At 36.4% G+C, this 22,470-nt stretch overlaps 2 protein-coding genes across 2 annotated transcripts in view; one reads left to right on the top strand and one right to left on the bottom strand.

Moving 5' to 3' along the window:
• The window catches only part of LOC135081912 (uncharacterized), a 100,441-nt gene that overhangs the window by 19,831 nt on the left and 58,140 nt on the right, over positions 1-22,470 (top strand). The gene's annotated exons all lie outside the window — the stretch shown is intronic.
• Positions 1-22,470, bottom strand: part of LOC135081913 (FH2 domain-containing protein 1) — a 154,952-nt gene that overhangs the window by 75,411 nt on the left and 57,071 nt on the right. The window lies entirely within an intron of this gene.

The following is a 22,470-nucleotide window of genomic DNA, read 5'->3' as shown; positions in this document are numbered from 1 at the left end:
GTCGCCCTGACGTACACCTCTTTCTATTCTTATTTCCTTACCTTGCTTCTCTAGCTTGATTTTGGCTTTGCTGTTTTCATAAATGTGTTTAAGAATTCTGATGTATTTACATTCTACCCCTTGGTTTTTAAGTGCTTGCCAAATCGCTTCGTGTTCCAATGAATCAAAGGCTTTGCTGTAATCTACAAAGCAGCAGTAGAATGTTAAGTTAAATTCTCTGCCCTTTTCAAATAATTGCTTTACTACATAGATGTGGTCCAGTGTCGAGTATCCACTCCTGAATCCGGCCTGCTCTCTCGGTTGGTTGTCATCTAATGTTCGGGTTATTCTATTGAGAAGTATCTTGGCGAATACCTTGTAGATATTCGACATTAGGCTGATAGGTCTGTAGTTGTTTATGTTGTTTTTGTCTCCTTTTTTGTGTAGTAGTGTTATGGTTGATGTTGACCATTGCTCGGGTATTGTCTCACTGTGTAGAACTTCGTTGAAAATGTCCGTAAGGGATGGTACAAGGTGTTCTATATTTGCTATGAGGAATTCATTATTGATACCGTCTGACCCGGGAGCTTTGTCTTTCTTTTGAGACATAATAGCTTTTTTCACCTCTGCGTTTAATATGTCTGGTACTTCTTCTCCCCCTGCTAGTGTTTTTGGTTTATTATAGTTTTTCTTTGAGTATAAGTCTCGGAAAAAGTTAGTGGCTATTGACATAATTTCTGGGCGTCTTGTTTTATGTTTCATATTTTTGTCATAGAGATTAGGTATCCAGTCTGTTTTTTCTTTTAGTTGTTTGATTGCTCTTTTGGTGCCTCCAGTTTTCTGAATACATCTTTCCAGTATTTCGAATCTGTATCTTTGCCTGTCTTTCCTCATGTGTAATTTTATACTTTTGCTGATGTCCCTTATTTTAGTTCTAATTATCCTTGTTTTTCCAGTCATAGATATTAGTTCATCTCTGGTTTTTAACATTTCTTTAGTTTCGTCTGTTAGCCATGTTACTGTTTTCTTTTCCTTTGCTGTTCCCGTTGTTTTCTGTGTTTTCATTAGCTCTTCAAACTTGTCGTATTTGTGTTGGATATTTAGTTCTTTTGTATTTTCTATAAAGTTTATTAGTTCCTTTTCCATTTTGCTAGTGGCTTCAGGTATTATAGTTTTAGTCGGTTTTACCTTAAATGGTCTATTTTTCTTTGTAGAATCTGTGTGTAATAATTTGGCTCTGATCATTCTGTGGTTGCTGTTGAAGTTGAGACTGTTAACGACTCTGCAATCCCGAAAAAGCTTGCTTTTGTTGGTAAGGATGTAGTCTATTTCATTTTTGTAACGCCCGTCTGGGGATATCCATGTCCATCTGTTGTTGTTACGTCTTTTGTACATACTATTAAGTATTTTTAAGTTGTTCTCGTATGCCATTTGTATAAGTTTTTCGCCATTTCTTGTTCTTTTCCCTGAACAGTATGGACCCAGTATCATCGCTTCTTCCTTTTCTCTACGTCCCGTTCTTGCATTAAAATCACCCATCACTATTAGGTTATTGTAGGTATGATCTTTGATTGCCCTTGTTAACATAGCATAGAAAGCGTCGATTTCTGCATTGCTGGATTGCTCAGTTGGAGAGTAAATTTGTATAATCGACCACATTTCCTCCCCTCTGGGCAATTTCAAGTTAAGTATGACAATACGTTCCGATATGCCAATAAATTCATCGATGTGTGTGCTTAATTCTTTTTTGACCAAGAATCCTGTTCCGGATTGTCCAGGTGTATCTCCTTTGTAGTAGAAAATGAAGTCTCCATGATCTTCTATGCTTTCGCCTAGGCGTCGAACTTCGGATAGTCCAATTATTGACCAGTTTATTCTTTCCAATGCCAATATCAACTCTGACAAGCTTTCTGTGCTTTTTAGTGTAAGCGTATTAAAGGTAGCAATATGTAGTATGTTGTTTTTTTGTTGGCGATTTGTTGTCTGAAACACTTGTGTTTGCTTCTGAGGTAAATATTTCGGAGGGTATCGGTCTTCTTCCCCCACGGTGACCAGCCGGCTTGGGGTGCTGATTGTTTTTATTTTATTTTGTTGTGTTGTTTGATTTGTCTTATCCGGTTTCGAGTTGTGGGAGGCAGTTTTTAGTTTTTTGTAGTTTTTGGCTCAGACACCGATGATGCTCTACCTCGTGCCACATAATTAAGTATGCTTGGTTTTACTAATCCTTGAGTATTGTGTGTAGGTGGCTCATCCACATGTTTATCGGTAATCTGTTTCTTCCTGGTGCTTGTTGAAGGTGTTTCAGGTGATTCTACTTTTTCTCTTTTCCTTTTTTCTCGGTTAGAATCTTTTGGGGATTTTACTACTAACTTATCGTATTTCAGATATGCTAAATTTCCCTTCTTTCTTTCCTCCTCCAGCTTTGGTTGTAGATTTTTGCGGATTTCTAGAACATCTTTTGGAAAGTCTTCTTTTAGATAGATGCCTTGGGGTAGGTTAGATTTGTTCTTCTGAATAAGATGTTTCTTCCATGATGTTGTCAATGTGACCACTACCGGTCGATTTTCATTTGAGCGCTGCCCAATTCTATAAATTTTGGCTATCTCTTGACTGTCCATGTATACGCCCATATCCACTATTATTTCTTTCAAATAGTCTACCAATTCACATTCTGTTTTCTGTTTCTCTTCTAAACCGAAAAATACTAGGTTGTTCTTTCTCTTTTCTTTTTCCATAGATTCTATTTTCTGTTCAAGATTTGTTATTTTCGTTTTTAAGGTTTTGTTTTCTTCCAAGATTGTTTTCATTTTTTCATCGAGTGCTTGCATGACGTTATTGGTGACATTGGCGGTTATTGTCAATGTTTGTTGGTTCAGTTTCTCGTCCAGTTTAGATAGTAGCAATTCCATATTTAGATCCATAATTTTTAGTAGAATTTATAATCTTTTTACTGGCAACACTAGGCAAGAACTGTCAAATACAAATTCCTTCATTCACTCATTCAATGTTATTATGTTGGCACCATTGTTTTGGTGACAGATGGATGCACTTTTATTGTAGGTTAACTTTCTATGAAATGTTCTTGATTCCACTTTAATCACTATTTTTCTGCCGAGATCACTTCGTAATTTAAGCTATAGTGAGTTTCTTCGGATGTTTTCGCAGTATAATAGTTATTTCACTGGTTTTACTAGCAATTGTAATTTATTTTTTCGGAGCTGACTCGTATGCGTGTTTACGTCCACAATACCGGAACCGGAAAAAATAATTCAAGAATACCAAATTAAAAATGGATTACATGACTACAATCAAATTAAAATTAACAAAACAATCCACAAACTCTACAAAAATCATCAAAATTGGGTTGGAATGATCCATGTAAGATCGACGACTATGGCAGTCATCATACTGATGGTAGTGGATGAGCTGTTGCCTGAACTTTATAAAAATGAAATTAGGTTCAAAAATACTTTAATCATTAAACTGGTTAAATGATTAACTGACAGGTTATGCCCTCACTTATTCAACCTACACGATTGAAGAAGAGTTTAGTGATGTAGTAAACCTTAACGGCAGGGAATCATATCCGAGACGTATTACATCTTTCAGAAGTGGCAGTATTCTAAAGTTCTATAAGTTAGTTGTCTTCAAGACCGTCTTGTATTCTACATCTAACAACAAACTTACGCCCGTATTCACAAACGATGCTTGCTTAAGTGCATAGAGCTCTGTGATTCGTTCGTATATCACCATGTGCGTCCACGCGCACTGTAAGACCTCATAGTAATCTTTGTGAATACGGGCGTTACTTTCGCATGTTTATCACAAATACTTATTAAAACGTATTTTGCAAATGTCACTGGAACACAAGCCTAACCTAATTATAGTAATTTGTCAGCAGTTCGAAAGCCTATAAAAATAGTTGCCAACGTTTTCCCGAGACCCTTCGGAGATTAAAATCGCTAGATAAATATAGTCGGCGGATTGGACATGTATTAAACATTCCTTGAAAAGTGTTGGCGGGTAGTTTCTCTGATGGTTTATTTTAAGGCCGGGTAATTAAGCCGTTGGCTGCCGGCGTGTTTTAGCACAGAAATCTTACCATCTTACCTAAGTCTGTCGCCATAACAACAATGTTAACAGCATTGTTGTGTTCCGGCAGTTAGAGGTAAGATAGCCAGTTCCTCCGTGGTTGAGGATTCCGGGTGAAGCTCGCTTCCACCTTCGGCCTGATCGTCACTTACCATCAGGTGAGATACAGGTCAAGAGCTTCCTCGTTGTGGATAAAAAAAACTTGAGTATAAAGTATAGACGTACGTAAGTAAACTAATGCTAAGTAGCGACATGACGTAATCATGCAACTGTTATGTTTTTTGTACTTATTGGGAAACATATGAGGTTCTCCCTTGACCCTAACTTAAAGCAAACCTCAATGAAGTAACCTATTAATGAATGGAATACCAGTGCAATGAGGGCTATCGTTTTAGCGCTCACCAGTTGGCGCCACTGTAGAGTAAGGTCCTGTCACTTTCTAGTAGCGAAGACAGTGGCGCCAACTGGTGAGCGCGAAAGTGATAGGAGGACTATCGCATTTGCACTCATCAAGATGGCGCCACTGTAGAGTAAGGTCCTGTCAATCGCCAGGGGTGCCAACTGTTGAGTATAAAAACGATAGCCCTCATTGTTCTTCAATTTCTTCTTCTTCTATCGTATTAGTTTCAGCCATAGTGTAATGGTGATTGGAGTATTGGAGCAACCTGTACAAAAATTGGGGCATGTTGTCGTATTCCTATAATAAGAAATATTTTCGGACAACCAGACTTCCTAAATGAACACAGAGAATTTAAAATTTTTGCGTCTTATGGAATCGAACCCTCGACTTCTGGACCGAGAGAAACCAACGGGTTAATGACTAGACCACGGAGGTCCTCAATCGATTTCAAATCACTAATTGCTCTTTCCAAATCGTCTACTCATTTAGTAAACACTTTGTCCGCCACTTTCCACCATTTTAGTCATCTTTATCGTACAATCAGCACATCAAGGTAACAACACCTTATGTAGTCGGAATAGAGGCGATATTGCCAGTTTGTTTAGCTGGCGATTGTACAGTCAAGGTTGTCATGACACAGTTCCTTGCAAGGAATTTCGGTTATCTGTATAATGGCCGTCTTAAGGTCCTAAAAGATTGCTTTGTTTGCTTACAATGTTGGTTAAAAGATAATGGGGTTTCGATATTTTCGTTATCTTTACTAACAAGTTCAATTGGTAAGGTAATAACCCCAATACCAGTCGACGTTTACTTTCTGGTTCTTTGTTAAAAAGTAAGTAGTTAGTTCAGATCTTGTGAAATTAGTATTTTTATGGATTTAATACACATTATATTAAATAAATTTAAGATATTTTAAACTTTGGAAATGTTTCAGCAGTAATGGATGGACAGATGACCTTCTAAAGGTTGCAGGAAAACGCTGCATGCAGGGCGCTACCAACCGGCGAACTAGAAATCATTGGGAGAGGCCTATTTTCAGCAGTGTCCTGTAGCTGAAATAATTATGAGGTTTTTTAAGGGTTAGGAGGCAAAAGAGCAAGAGTATCATCTGATGGTAAGTGATTACCGCCACCCATAGACACGCCGGCCTTTAAGGTATGAGTACGCTCTCTATGATATTAAGATAATGAGCTAGATTTTTTATGTATAACAAGGCAGCTATTTGATCGCACCTGGTGTTAAGTGAGATGCAGTCTAGGATGGTACATATCTGCTCTGCAAGTGCCTATTCCCTCTCGCCTTGAAAAAGCCCGTATTATAATGTTCGGTAAAGACAGCAGCAGGCAGCGAATTCCAGTCCCTAGCTGTTCGCATTATAAAAGAGTTATCGAAACGCATACTGCGAGGTGGTGGATTATCTATACTAATATTATAAAGCTGAAGAGTTTGTTTGTTTGTTTACTTGAACGCGCTAATCTCCGGAACTACTGGTCCGATTTGAAAAAATCTTTCAGTATTAGATAGCCCATTTATCGAGGAAGGCTATACAATATCACGCTTACGATCAATAGGAGCAGAGTAAATGAAAAATGTTGCGAAAACGGGTTTTCACGCGTACGAAGTCGCGGGCACAGCTAGTTGTTAAATATATGTCTGTTCCTAAAATAATTTCACTAATCTAATTTGAAGTTTAAGGCTGCAGCAAACATGCGCGTGCGCTTACGTTCCGGAAGCGTTTCCTTTGACGACGCGGCCTCGCGGAAGGCCGCGTTTTGCATATCGTGACAGACTGCTTGGGACGCCAATGCCAATCAGCATGTTAACAAATTGTCACATGATTAGGGTATGTTTGTATTATTGTCGAATCTAATATCGAAATTTTAATCACAAGGTTGAAACGCAATTGCAACGAAACTGCAATTTCTAGTTACTTTTGAGTTGCATCTAAGTTTCTGCAATAGCGTCCGTTGAGAGACCACATATGACGCGACCAGTTTGAAACTCAAAACTAGAAGTTGCAGTTTCGTTGCAGTTGCGTTTCACCGTGTGTTCTGAGCCTAAGTTCCAAACATTTCTGTGAAAATTAACAAACTTCTTCGAGGTTTTTGTACCTAAATGCAAGATAGTTTACAACAGACAAGAGAAGGTGGTACAAAAGTGGTGTTATAATAAAGAGAAGTGTTGCTTATCTTACCACTCTTACCAGCGGTTAGTTACAGAGTTAGGTACTTTACTAAGATTAGATTGTGTTTCGTAGAAAGTTATCTTCAAAAATAGTGTTTTTTTTTTCTATAGTTGTAACTTATTATTTCCCTTGCTTATAGAATACTCCCAAGCCGCTTTCGGCTACGGCAACTACGACAAAATTCCTTTAGTCCGCAATAAGAGGGCTACGCTGGGCTGCCCTATCATGTGCCCTCACATGGCTACAGTAGCCATCTTGTTGGTAAACGTGCGCGAACAATGTCGACACGTTAGGACACAACTGATGTATAGAATTATAACAGATATTTAAGGGATATGTATTAATTTGCTTAAAAAACTCAGTTATCTACGAGCAACTTAATTTAAAGTCAAGTTTAATTCAAATACGGGCATGAATGAACATACCCATTCATACTTATGACATAATTCTCATAATAAACAGTATTACCATACTTGTGGCCACAAGACTTACATAAGCGAACCCATAAATCATGTGTGGCCATGAAACGAGCGGTTTTGACCTACTTGTCACTCGTCTTGGCTCGTCTATATTTTATATTAGGAGCATTTACGAGATTATGTGAAAATATAAACATTAACATTAAGCTTATCATAAATCAAATTATGTTCATAGCTAGAATACCATTGGGGTTGAATTTGGAGATCAAAATACCTGTGATTCAGTGCGATAATACCAATGCAACAATGTTTTGCCTCATCCCAAAATCGCAGTAGGTATTATTGTGTGGTGGAGCATAAATAATTAAAAAATTATGCAGAGTAATTTGAAAAAAAAAAATGCATATATTTGTTACAGGAAATGTATGAATTCTAGGAATTGTATACTATTCCTAGGAAATGTATACAATTCCGAAGCTATTTAGGAAATGTATAAAATATTGCTTCAGAGATTTTTTAATACGCACATATCCTAGGAAATGTATACTTTTCCTAGGAATTTTATAGAATTCCAATATTGTATTAGGAAATGTATAACACTAAGCGGCACAAGCGCGGTCGCGTGATCGGGTGCCCCTCGGTACGCCTAAAATTTCATTTAGGCAAACCACATTGGCCGATAGGTAGTTTTAACTCACAATTATTATTGTTTAGCCTGACAGTTGTTTTCGCACTATTATACTTTGGGCGAAAAAAATATTTGCCTAAAATTTATTGGCATACCTTTCTTTCGGCATCACGCATATTACGCTGAAGTATTGGAAATCCCTAATTTTAACATCTCTTTTATTAAACTATTATTGGCATGAAGGTTTTAGTACTCCTGTAGCTGGATAACAAAGTCTCGGTTAGGTTAGGTTAGACTTGCGACCTTACACATACACAGCTGCCGCGGCGCGGTAGCGCCATTTAAGTTGAATTTCGGAGAAAAAAAAGTGGCGTAATAAAAATAATTTTGTGTAAAAAAATTTTAGGCTTATAATTTGTGTGCCATAGACAACAAGGCGTACAAAAAATTTGGCGATTCGATAGAGAGCCCGCGTAATCGGATGATGCAATATCCTCCCCTCGCACCGCATGTCCACGCGTATTCACTGAAATCTTAATTACATTTCCGATTGCTGTTTAGGAAATGTGTAATTTTCCTAGGAAATGTGTCTAATATAATTTACATCACACATTTCCGGGTGATTTTAGGACTTATACACAATTCCTAGGAATTGTATACAATGACGGATATCATACATTTCCTGTAACATATTCATTAGCAACACAAGGACATTAACCTACCCAATAACCTAAAACAAAAATGTGAACATACCACAATTTAATCTTTGACGTTATGTCAATCAATATGAACATACTTATTCCTTCTAACGTATCTTTCACGGTCGTTGCACAGAATAATATTTAATTCCGTTTACCAACTTAAATATAATTCTAGTTTATATATCTATTTAAGTTATGACATAACACATCCCAGTATGTACACTTTAGAACGAAAGAAAAAAACGTTTATTCTAGACCCAAAACATTACAGTTAATAACTACAACGGATTCAACAAGATGCATTTTGTTGCATAACACACGTCATGTTATAAGCTCCTGTTATCAGATAACATGCAGCTGTGCAGCCTGATAACACGGGTCAACGACCTTCCAATCTCGTGATGTAACTTTGTGATAACGAATAAAGCTTTGTGAAGAAATTATCATATTATCATATATAGAGGGATCATTTGAGGGTGTGTTAAAAGGACAAGCAAACAAGGGGATCTAGAGAGAGATCTCCCGTTTCATTAAAGTTACTGCCAGCATTGAGATCGTCGGTCTATCGAGCTAGAAGGCGTTCTAATATACTCTTAACCAAGCAGATGTCGATTCCAATTTGAAGCGGCAATAGCCCAATGATTTCAGTCTCGGACTAGCTGAATCGAGATCAGAGGACCGCAGGTTCGATCCCCGTCGCTAGATATTGTAGTGAGCCTCACTTGTAAGTTCGTAACACAAGCGTATTTAGCTTACTACGAGGGGACTTAGGCCCGTTTTCACAAACATTACTAAATGAGGTCTCACAGTACGCGTGGACGCACAAGGTGACACACGATCCAATCACAGAGCTCTATTCAACGCTGTGTGTTCGATTTGCTGCTTCACTTAAGCAAGCATCGTTTGTGAATATGGGCGATAATATTTACTCCGATAATGATTAAATAAGGTTCATCTACTATTAACACGTTACCTTCTAGGAGCTGTCAAAATGATCACCCTATTTGAATAAAACACTACTTTTGCCGATACAGGTGTACCACCGACCACTCTGGAACCTTTCATAGCTTCTGTGATGAACATAAATTAACTTTGACAGCTCGTAGGTTATTTTAACATATGTTTAGCCTTCACGAAAGGATAATTAGTCGCAAAAACTGCGCCCACGCCGGTGAAATCGTCATTGTCTACAGCAGCGACCCACTAAAACGAATTAACATTCCAAATTTGAGTTTGTGAAATTTAGAGAAAGGCTGTTTTTGTGCACAACAATTGTTTTTAATTAGTTGTGTTTAACATAAAATTAAAGTCACAAAGATGCTTTAATTATTTTTAAAAATCTTTATTAGATATACATTGCTGAACATGCATTATCAAATCCAGTAACCTTGTGTTAGTTCAACCTTATGCAGCATTTATTTTATTAGATAGGTATGGTAAATCCGAAGTCTAAGTAAGACAGATGGACAACACAATCGTAATTCAATGTCAATGGCAATCTTCATCTAACCACAACCACTTTCCATAGCTTGAAATATTCTAAGCATCCTCCCATAGAAAATCGGTGAAATTTAACAACTATTACTATCTTCCAGGTTTATGAAATGTAAACATTTCTCAGCACTAGCTGTTTTTTATGCATAAAAAGGCAGGTATTTGACTGCAATCGCATCTGGTGATAGTGATACTTTGGCCTTGTAGCAGAATTTTAGGCTAACCCTGCAGGTTTGTTGCTGTCACGACAAGAAGAAGAACAGGCCTACATAACATACTAATAAATAATTTGAATCATCAAACTTTTTTCTTAGCTTTACTCTTATGATCTACGTTTATTTTTAGTTTATTTATAGTTATCATCACTGCCAGGATGCACTGTTCCATTATTTAATTATCTATTCCCAATTTCTCTTTTCATTCAAAAAGTAGGTGAAGGATAGAAATTAACAAAAGAATCATTAACTTCAGCGTTATCTTCAATACAAGGTAGCGTTGCATCATTATTATTTAAGCCTTGCTCGCGCGCAGTTATTTGATTATATTTTACTCGGGCAAACAAGAAGCGAGTGCGGCCGTTACAATCATGTTACTTGTCTCGTTAGCATACGGCAAGGATTCACTTAGAGGCACAGCTCGGCAAAAACAGACAGTTCAGGCAAAAAAGGGGCCACTATACGGGGGCCACAGCACGCGAACCGACGACTTATAAGAAAAAGATTGTACAGTCAATAAAAACATTTAAGTCAAAACACTGATGGCGTGGGCTGTGTCACCATTAACGGCTATTTGGTTCATTGATTGACGTATTGTCAAACCGTGTGTTGGACTCCTAAAAAGGGCGCTGCTCCGTCCAGAAAAAGATGGGGTATACCCACTAACCTCCACTACTGGGGCGCGGGCAGCGTCACCATTGACGCCTATTTTGTCATGGTATAGAATATTCGGATTGTAGTATGAGCAATTTAATTACGTCAAGTGTCTATGACCTATTTATGTTGAGTTATTTTGATTTTATATCCGCAGACTCAATCTTAAAATATGATTACTCTGTTAAGTGTGACGGTTTTATTCTTCTTCTTTTCGTGTCGACAACAAACCTACACAGTGTCATCCCAAAACTCCGCCACAAGAGTGGCGTTGTCAGTAGCACTCATCAAATCCTCCTGAGTGCAGTTGCTTGGGTTTTATTGCTATTAAAATATTCAGGCCTCACTGCATCTAAATTGGCAAAAAAACTGGATTCGTCAATTTCGTAATTCTTAGTCCCCCTTTCTTTTTCAGTGGATTATTTTATTCTTGTCTCCAGATATGCATTGATTTCAGCGTTGCCAGACGTCCCGATTTTGGCGGGACGTCCCGATTTTTAAATCAAATTTAAATGTCCCGCGCGGGACAGGCTCTGTCCCGCTTTTCGGAGAGAGACACTCACTTCACCAGACTATTGTTTGAAACGCCATATTATTCTAAAAAAATGAAACTTTTTTAATTTTTTTCTTTTTTTATTCTAAAGGCGAATTTAACGATAGAGTAAATCTGATTTAAAATATATTTTTTTTGTTGAAATACATTTTCTATGGCTACTTTTGCTATCTATTGTCACGTAAACGTAATTTTAAGTCAAATAAAAAGATAAATATTTGAAAACCTTTGATTATATACGTTTTTTTTTACTTTGTCCCGCTTTTGACGGAAGAATCCCGCTATTTTCACTCAAAAAGTACCAAAGTCCCGACTTGGCGAAAAAAAAAAACTGGCAACGCTGATTGATTTACATAGACTGGCTGTTCTCGCTGAGCTGTGCCTAAGTTGTGATTAAGTAACGATATGAAACATAGCGTCCACATACTGTTATAATGTTTACTCAGATAATATCTACACAGATAATATCTCGGCGCTTATTATGGTAATTATATGAATGCAAGCTTAATTAATACGTAATACATGATTGTAAGTTATTTACAGATAATAAAATGCCTCCTACTGATGTAGTGGGTGGGCGGTAGCTGCTGTGAAGGGCTATAATAATAATAACATTAATAGTCATAGCTTCTGTCTTTAAATAAAAATGAACTAAAAAGATAAAAACAAGACAACTTAGTGTTCACTTAGTGTTTTGATTTTTTCCAACTTTAATATAGCCAGTGTCACTCTCACGATTAAGATGAATCTAACGACACCACTCACGCTAAAAGCGGTCAAGCCGTTTAGGCTGTAGGCCGTGCCAAAGAAATATACATACATACATACCCACATACATATACATACATACACTCGAAAAACATAACCCTCCTTCTGGCGCAGTCGGGTAATAAAAGAGACAGGGACGGAAGGTTAGGTAAATATGCCCTTCAAAGTTAGGTCCTTATGGAAGATTATTATGAAGTCTGCCAGTTTTTAACCGACTTAAAAAAGGAGGAGGTTCTCAATTCCAGGTTATTTTTCTTTGTATGTATGTTACTGCAGAATTCCTTTGTTCGATAGTGTTTACTCCGGAGGTGTTCCCACTGTCACCAAGTTAGGGTCTGATGGAATCCTAGGAAAATCGAGAGAAACTCTCAAATTTTATAGGCAGATATTACGGTCATATTTTTTCTTAATTTCAACATCAGTTACAACAAGTTGTTGCAGAAAGAAGATTCCTATCTTTTCCTTCTGTATGATCGTACTTTAGTACAATTGAGAATGTTACTAGGTATGCAAAATCACTTGAAACCTATGTTGCAGTTAGGCTTTTACATTTACAAATACATTAGTTTTTATTTCATTCAAAAATACCCAGTAGTTATGATTTTATAGGCATTCAAAGTTCGCTTAAATATTGAGTGCCGCCGACGGTCACGTGACCCCGCGTGACGTACATTCACAGTGTCCGCTCACTAGAAAACGGATATAAACATACTTAAATACATTTTTTTTTGTAAATACAAACTTTTATACATATTAACACCCAGACCCATCACAGAAATTAAAATTGAACCAAACCCAAACTTGATGCGATTGTGTCGTTTTATTGCGAATTACCTTCCAGCTCCATCATTAGACCCTGATTACTATATAGAATTAAAGTACTCGTCAATACAAAACGAACGAACCCAAACTCGATGGATTTAAGTCGTTTTATTATAGAGTTCCTATGGCCACCTTCCAGCTCCATCATCAGATCAGCTCCATGTCATCATAATATTGCATGGTCATCCAAATCACATGTGTTTGCGAAATTTCAGCTTAATCGGTTGCCTGGAAGTGGGTCTTAATTCAGCTTGCAAGATTCCACCCATACAAATATGAGCCAGCCACTGTAATATGACGTCACGCGCATAATATGGCGGGCCGGCCGCCGCCCGCACTTTTAAAATTCAATATCTTGGAAACTAATTGACGTATCGAAATAATTCTTTCACGTGTATTTTTTATTTTTAACAGAGAATACAGAAAGCTAAAAAACAAAATTAGTGAACATTCTTCATTGTATGGGCAGTTTTGGAAGCGCTTCTACAGAAGGCTTCCATAAAAACAAACCCAGAAGGGTTTTCGTTTGTTCGTCATTTAAAACAATGGCGGTTTCTTGCCAAACCGTCACCATCGGCGCGTGCGCAACTATGTGCATGCTAAACAAATATGGCGGTGTGTTGACGCGTCATTGTGTGCTAATCGAGATCTTTGACGTAGGTGCTAATGTGTAATTAAATCATTCGCAACTGTAAGCCTGGAGTTGGATGTCCAGGGTTTCGTGATTCGGTCCCCCTTCTCCAGTTAGCAGTTAGTACCTACATGGTTTGGTATTATGGTTATTTTATAGTAGAACCATGTAGTGCCTTAAGTATTGGACAAAACAATAATAAAAGAAAAGCTGTTGATAAAAAATAAATTGAGAGCATTGGCGCCTAAAAATTGTAGTAGGTATTTGGTCTGATCTAAGCATGTTACACGTTAATGGGGTTCATGAAGTCTGAAACCAATGGGCTTTGACACTTGGGTACCTAGAATAGGATGACTTAACAGTAATATACTTAGTTAAGTAACATAATTAGACTAGTTGAGATTCTAAGTAGAGATCTTGTTTGCTCACAGCGATTGCAATTTGTAAATGAGTTACCATGAACGAAAAGCTACCAAAACATCAACAAAAACTACTAACAATATTCAATGATCAATCTTAATCAATCACTAATTTAACACGTACCATTTAGTCAGTAGGATTTGAAACAAAAACTTGGCTATTTAACTTACGGAAGATTTGCCAAATAGTTAATGTCATCGGTAACCTTTATCGGTACAAGTTTAATATTGATTGATAACTGACATCAAACGTAAAATTAGCTAATAAATCAACTATATGCTGATGTATTACGAGGTTACATTTATCAATTGAACGGTCAATTGCGTATTTAAATATCATTTAGCTACTTAATTTAAGGATTTAAAATATTAATATGCGTAAGCAGTTTTTGTTATTTATAAGAAGTTACAGTTTTTAATGTAGTAATTACGAAAGATAAGCTGCTAATTTATGCTCTTCCGATAAATTATTCAATATAAATAATAGGGCAAAGTTTTTAAAACATTACCAGTGTGAAGCCATTTTATTATCAAATTTTAGAGGATTTATCTTCATGCTATGTGAGGTTTTGTATGTACAAATGCTGAAAGCATACGCTGACAAACTTTCAGCTTTTATAAAATGACGTAGGTCTGGCGTTCACCAGCTCTTAGTCTACTGCATTATTTTCTTTGATCATTAGAGAACTGCACATAGATTAGTTCTTAAAATCCATATTTTTGTACATACAAAACCTCACATAGCATGAAGATAAATCCTCTAAAATTTGATAATAAAGTGGCTTCACACTGGTATGTTTTAAAAACTTTGCCTTATTTTTTATATTGAATAATTTATTAGCTCCATGAGTTTACGTTAGGTGTGCTCGCTAGCGAGTGCGTCAAAAAAATCTATTAAGATTTTACTTCTTGAAAGCAGCCGCTAGGGGCGCTGTACAATCTGTCAATAGGTACATGATTCAGGAGCAGTTATCTGAATTTACCACGCATTCTTGTAAGGTAAACTCATGGTAAGCGCACTGTTCTTTTTGTTCAGTCTCAAGTTTCGTAAGGGGCTTAGGTTGGTTTCGGCCTGCATTAAAATTCCTAATACACCCATGATTACCATGCCATAGGCCATACATGGAAGCAGCTTTCTCTGCAGCACAATGCATCATCCGTGCGCGCGCGCCCTTATGCAATGCAGGGTTGCCACGATGATGCACTTTTGTTTTTTATTGAATAATGAATTTTTGAGCCATAAACATGTGGGAATATGCTTTCTATATTATTATGAACGCTTTTAACTTTATGTTAAGGCTAGATAGTTGAAGTCTTAGTTTAGAATTCAAAACAAAATTTACGCCTAACTTTCACGGATTCATCCCGCGAATATAATGTGAATTAAACTTAAAAAGTCTAGATTTTTTTGGCTTTTATATCTTTATTAAGTATTCGTGTTTCAAAACATTATTTCCAGGACCAATTTTTTAAATTAAATATTTTTAATTCGCTATGGCCATAAATGCGTTTGTGCACATATTTAATTTTTCTGTAAAATGCTATATTTTGCCTTTATATTAGTTGACTTTATCTTTATCATACACTGGTTGATATTGTGGCAGTTAAATTATATGAAATTGACAAAATACTAAAAAGGAAAGTCAAAGATTAACTTTTGGACCTATTTGATTTGAACTTGATACCTAATTAACTAACATCATCGGTTCTAAATATAAATCTAACTCCTGTGTGCTACTAAAGCAATGTCAATCACACGAGTTCATCAACCCTTGCAACTTAAAACCAAAGCTATCAAAAAAAAACACCATAAAATCTTTTTGACATCCTTGACTACTATAAACGCGTGATGGTCAAACTGACAGCTGGCTTCCTGTGCTTTCCACCATGCTACATCCATAACAATGCAAAACCGACCTTATTATATAGGGTTAAAATCCAAACTGTTTAAAAACAAAATTAAGTCCTGTGACAAACTGAACTACACCTTCTGCATTGGAATTTACACGTAATAGCTTAAGTAATAAAGTGTGATGTTGGTGCAAATGTACAGTATCATGTCGTTAAGCCATTGTGACAGTAATGGTAATCCAATATTCATAATAGTGAGTTTTGTTTTGGTCTCCATTGAAGCATAGCGTTTTGGGAATAGACTGATTGTATTTATTGATGATGCCGATCCTCTGGTTTTTAATTCGAGCCTGTAAGCTGATATTTTTGGTGTAGCCAAAGAAGAAAGACTCGCAAGAAATACATATTTAAGAATTTGTTGACCGGCTAAACGTGCTTCTCTTTATAATCCTTTACGACTTTTTAATTCCAATAAAGATAGCTCGATAAATATTAATTTGTTGGAACTTGTTTCAAGTTCGTACTAAATGTATGTAAACAAACAGGACAATTCTTGGTAAATAAATTTTGGCAATTAAGAAAACGTTTAACAATTAGACCCTCTATGTAAAATTTAATAAATAATGTAATTACATAGATAAAACGGTACCTACCATGACCAGCATTTCAGATTTTATCTATCACAACACAACTACACAAGAAGCTACATAGTATTTATAGTATAAAACATGTTTATTCAGTAAATTACAGTATCACATTATTTACAAAATAGAAAAATATATTTAAGAGTAAAAACACAAGATACTGAAAAGTACATACAATAATAACTTAAAATAAATCAAAATTTACCAAACAGAGCTGCCAACGCAATGACTCATTTGCATAAACATAATCGAGTAGGTAGGTACGAGTAAATAATACGTAATTAATTGCATTTACCTCACAAAATACGCGAAATTAAGGAAAACTATTTAGTAGTAATTCGTAGACTGGGTCAAGATCGCTGCGGTCACGTATGCTCCGTCATTGACTTTGCTTTACTACGAATATGATCGTAATTTTATTCATAATTATGTGTAAGTGTAACAAAATTAAACTTTTTGTTATTAATATGGTCAAGGTTACATTAGCGTACTGTGTGATCTATTTAAAATTTTCCTAGACTTTGATGCATGGATAATTCGTAATGCGAATTGGAATTCCTATGCGTTGAAACAAACAAGTGTATAATTCACGACGATAGGTAATTCACGTGAATTGATTTACACAAGTAATTTCAAATGCAATATCAAATAGAACCTATCATAATATTATAAAGCTAAAGAGTTTGTTTGTTTGGTTGAAAGCACTAATCTCAGGAACTACTGGTCTTATACTACGATCAATAGAAGCAGAACATCAATGAACCAAGTCATAGTAAAAATATATTAGTTACAGTCAAAACTCATAATCGGTCAAAACCACTTTTGACTGCAAAAATCAGTCAAAACTAATATGTATTGACCAAAGGCATTGGTCAGAATCAGAACCACTTTTGACTGATTTTTGGATGGTTATGAGTTTTGACTGTAACAGATACACCGTAACCTTTTAAACGACCCAAAAATCTATCCGAAACCGTGTAACAAAATAAAGGATCCCAACTATCCAAGGACTTTAGTAATGTAAAGCTTTTAAGATAAAAAACGCCAACTGATATTAATTGTCCATTTACGAACGATTAGCTTCCTCAATTGAATGATGGATGCCTTTGGTACACACTTCGCTGGGGCTAATAATGGACATAAATTCTCATTGGTAGACTAAGTATAGAGTCTTGTATTGGTAGACTAAGGATCATAAACATGTTGTTTCTGGTTAAATAAACTTTATTATCTCAAAAGAAATTATATAGAATAAGAATACTTTATTCAGCATAGAGAAATAAAATAAAAAAACAGTACAACATTAAACTACAAGCTATGCTGAAGAGGCGTCCGCTCAGCTATATTCGCGACATAACAAGCGCCATGTCGAGAAGCTGGTTTTCAGCGGGAACCAAATACCGGGAAATATTGTTTCACTTCATGAGAAAACTTATGTTGAGTTGTTTCGTATAAAGAATTGAAATACTCGATCAAATCGCATTAGGTATCTAACGTCTATGTACTACAGTTAGAGGGATCATTTTAATATCTTCTACTAAATCTGTTTGGTAAAAGTTAAAATAAACAACAAAATTATCAGAAAGCAGTGTTTAATGGTGTTTATATGGCAAGAGGTAAAATATTCTAAAATGCTGATTTCATAACAGTTCTAAGTTATTAACAGGTTCAGAATTTACAGGAAATAAAGTCTCCCATAAAAGTCCATTTTGTCAACATGAGAAGTGTAGGATACAGCTCCCATTTGTCTATGGTAAATTAGAGCTACCATAGTAGAGCAAGAGCATGACCTAAAGATGAAAGCATTTCCAAAATGTAGGTATATTTCCCATTTTACAGCTACAGATCTAAATTTGTGCTTACTTATAGTAGGAAAGTGGTTCAGCAAAAAATAGCACCTCCAAATAATCAACCCACAGACCGCCTTCATGACCTATAGGTACAGTAGAAGATGCAGTGAAAGTACATCAAGTGTCACCATGGTTTCACTAGAACCATGTGTTTTACCAACATTCTGGTAAGGTCAACGGGGTCATGGGGCCGCGGTATGTCAACATGGGACTTGAACATCACTTTCTATGCTTCATTGGTTTGGAATTTTATTTTATTGGGTTATCTTATCTTATCTTGTTAAATATAGTAAGTATAATATTTAACTACTTGGGTATCCCAGAAATGTCTACTGACCAAGTATGCGCATTCTGTTTATAGGCCAGTAGAATTAAACACAAAAATTGATTAAATCGGAAATAATTCCTACAAAAGATTTTTTTGCTTTAATGGCTTCATTGGTTGCTCATTAAGACTCTCCTAAGTTTTCGACTTCGACGGAGTTGTGCTTAAGTGGTGGGGGCCCCCGAAAGCGGCGTTTTTTCGGTTTTCCGGTTATACCGCGTAAAGGACTTACCCTATCGAAAAGTGGTCTTCATGACGGTTAAAGGGCACTTAATCCTGCATTGAATAAGACCAAATTCGTATGTTTTGGACAAACCGTTCTCGCGCTAAAGTTCGGCAAAGTAGAAAATATACGTATAATTAATGACCCTCTCCATGTCCAATGGCTTGCTACCCACATGCTTCCAAGCATTGTAAAGGGTCGCCTTAATCAGTGTAACCCTAACAAGGCTCACGAGTTTGATTCGCTTATCCTTGTTCGTCCCAGCCGTTCCTTGACTGCGGTTGCTGCACCTCTTCCTGACACTCTCCTGAACGACTCTGTGTTACCTAATGTGGCTGCCTCTCTTCCTTGTACCCTCCTGTACGATTGCATTGCTTAGCTATATGCCTGGTCCAAGGTTCGACGCCACAAAATCAACTTTGTACACGTGAAAATAGTTTAAGTACTATTTTCCCTGCTTGCAACATTTTTCTTTACTGCTTCGCCTCTATTAGACGTAGAGTGATTGTATATATCCTATAGCCTTCCTTAATGTATGAGCTATTCAACACAAAAATAATGATTTCAATCAAACTAGTAATTCTTTAGATTAGCGCGTTCAAACAAACAAACAAAAAACTCTTCAGCGTTTTAATATGAACTTGTTGTTGTTGATTTTTGGCGTCGAACCTTAGACCAGGCATACGGCTAGGCAACGTAGTCATGCAGGAGGATACAAGGAAGAGGGGCAGCCACAGTAGGTAACACAGAGTCGTTCAGGTGAGTGTCAGGAAGAGGTGCAGCAACCGCAGTTAAGGAACGGCTGGGACGAACAAGGATAGGCGCATCAAGCTCGTAAGCCTTGATAGGGTTACACTGGTTGAGGTGGCCCTTTTCAAGACTTGGAAGCCTGTGGGTAACAAACCATTGGACGTGGAGAGGGTCATTAATTATACGTATATTTTCTACTTTGCCGAACATTAGCGCGAGAACGGTTTGTCCAAAACATATGAATTTGGTCTTATTCAATGCAGGATTAAGTGCCCTTCAACCGTCATGAAGACCACTTTTTGATAGGGTAAGTCCTTTACGCGGTATAACCGGAAAACCGAAAAAATGCCTCTTTCGGGGGCCCCCACCACTTAAGCACAACTCCGTCGAAGTCGAAAACCTAGGAGAGTCTTAATGGGCAACCAATGAAGCCATTAAAACAATAAAATCTTTTGTAGTAATTATTTCCGATTTAAAAGCTAATTCTACTGGACTATTAGTGACGTAGAGTTTTTCTAAAACAAAATATTTAAGTACGAGGATGTCGGGTTAGAATTTGAAAAAGTCAGTTTTACACTTTAATGTAGCGCTCGTAATCCAGTTATTTATTATTCAAGACCTGTCTACAGTATTTATATTACCTAACATTAGGTAATTGTCAGGAAATATTATTGTACACCGCACAAAAGATCGCAAGCTGTCTTTATACCTACAAAAATAATCAAAATTATTCAGCCTAATAAAGCTGCCCACGGAAAAACAGCAAATCAACATTGACTCAGGTATTTTATTGTAGCCCACTGGTTACATGACTTACTAAAAGTCTTTTTCATGTTAAACCTTCGTCCAAACAATAACAAGTAGCAAGTCACATTAGACTTCATATTCCACCGACTATAATGAATAAGTTACGGCCAAGCGCAAGAGTGCTCGAGTGGTTGCGAAAACGAGTGTTTGGAGGCGCTATGTTTACTTTGAACGAAATATGCGATGGTTACGAAACAGAGGACGAAGAAACAAAACTACAGCTACTTTTTACGTGCTTAAGTTTTCATAATTGTAAGCACTTTCAGACGTCCTTGACGACTATGCAAGCTAAGTACTGTGGCATCCTGATATGCTATCGACTGTAAATTGCCGATAAATGTTATTTGTGCATCAAAATGTATAAATCTGAAGCATCTGGTACATACTACAAATAAAAGTCTCAATTAATACATTTTGATCAAATCTTGCTTGATGCTGAAAACATATCAAAACCTGCGCAATAAAAGATGTAAGATCATGTTTAATCACTATAGGTAGGTATAGTATAAAACAAAGCCGCTTTCCGCTGTCTGTCCCTATGTATGCTTAGATCTTTAAAACTACGCAACGGATTTTGATGCGGTTTTTTTAAATATACAGGGTGTTAGGTAAATGGGTATATGAGCCGACACTATCCCATGTTAACATGGGCATATAAATGGTATGGTGAAGTCAGTAATTTGATATCATAATTTTATTTTTTTAAATTTTCATACAAAATTAATTTTATAAAATCCGATTTGTATGAAAAATAAAATAATTAAAATGAAGATATCAATTTTCTGACTTCACCATACCATTTATATGACCATGTTAACATGGGCTAGTGTCGGTCATATACCCATTTACCTAACACCCTGTATAGAGTGGTGCAAGAGGAAGGTTTATATGCATACTTAGCACCCGTGCGAAGCCGGGGCGGTTTGCTAGTTCTAAATAGATTTTACATTATCTTTGTAATGTCTGACGCCTCAGCTAAAGAAAACTGTAACAAAACAATAAAAATGTAGATACTGTAATTTTGTATCTCCAAGACATTACACAGAGAAACCGTTTCCAAAACATTGTATAATCAAATTGACCACCATTTTCGTAAAATAAACACTAATCTGCATAAACCTCAATATCATTACCCAATGATATGTAACACTATGTTTTCCCTTTCAATCTCAAGTAAGTGTATCTTGAGTTCGGTTGCTCAACTCGGTAAGCAAAATCCGACATCAAGGATCGTTGAGAACGGAATGTTTGTCATTGAGTAAAAATATTGAGTGGGTAGAGTTGGTCGGAGTCACTTATTTTATCGATAAAATGTTCAACAAAAGCCTACTTACATTTTGAAATGTCACTCAAAAATACTTTTTTTTTTTAAATAACACATGTGATTCAAGCCTGAGATGTGTAATTTCCATATTGAATTTCAATCATATTATACTTTTAAACTGAATTTGAATGTAGATTCTGAATTGAATTGTAGTTCCTTATTATGAGGCTGTATATTTAAATGCAATATAATATTATTTTTCAATCTCTATTATTAAATAGAAAAATACTTCACACTGAAAACAAATCATCTCATTTGATTTAATACATGATTTCTTTAGAATTTGTTACAATATTGTCTACAGCAACCGATGTGTTTTTAAATATATTTTATCGATAACTTAACGATCAAGCTATGAGTACAACACTATGCGATCGCCCACACACTACGAATGCGACGGACAGACAAATTTATAGCAACGACCACTTTATTTGTCGAACGGGTGCTAGCCTGGGAATGTTTGCTATAAAAATGGATTTGGCATTTGTTGGATTATTGTTTATTTTAACGGTGATCCGGTCGAGTAGTTTATTGGAGTTTATCTAAGGCTGTGATCACACGATGCGGTACGATGACGTCACGTATAGCTTACCACATTGCACCTTAGCTTTAAGGCTTAGTTGCACCATCTTACTTTAACTTTGACAAACGTCAAATATCTGTCAAACTCCATACAAAAAACACCGGTTATCGTTATAGTTACGTTCAAAGTTAGGTGGCGCAACCCAGCCTAAGA

This window comes from Ostrinia nubilalis, chromosome 20 (genome assembly GCF_963855985.1).
Source record: "Ostrinia nubilalis chromosome 20, ilOstNubi1.1, whole genome shotgun sequence".
Lineage (NCBI taxonomy): Eukaryota > Metazoa > Arthropoda > Insecta > Lepidoptera > Crambidae > Ostrinia > Ostrinia nubilalis.
This window is presented reverse-complemented; position numbering and strand designations above follow the sequence as displayed.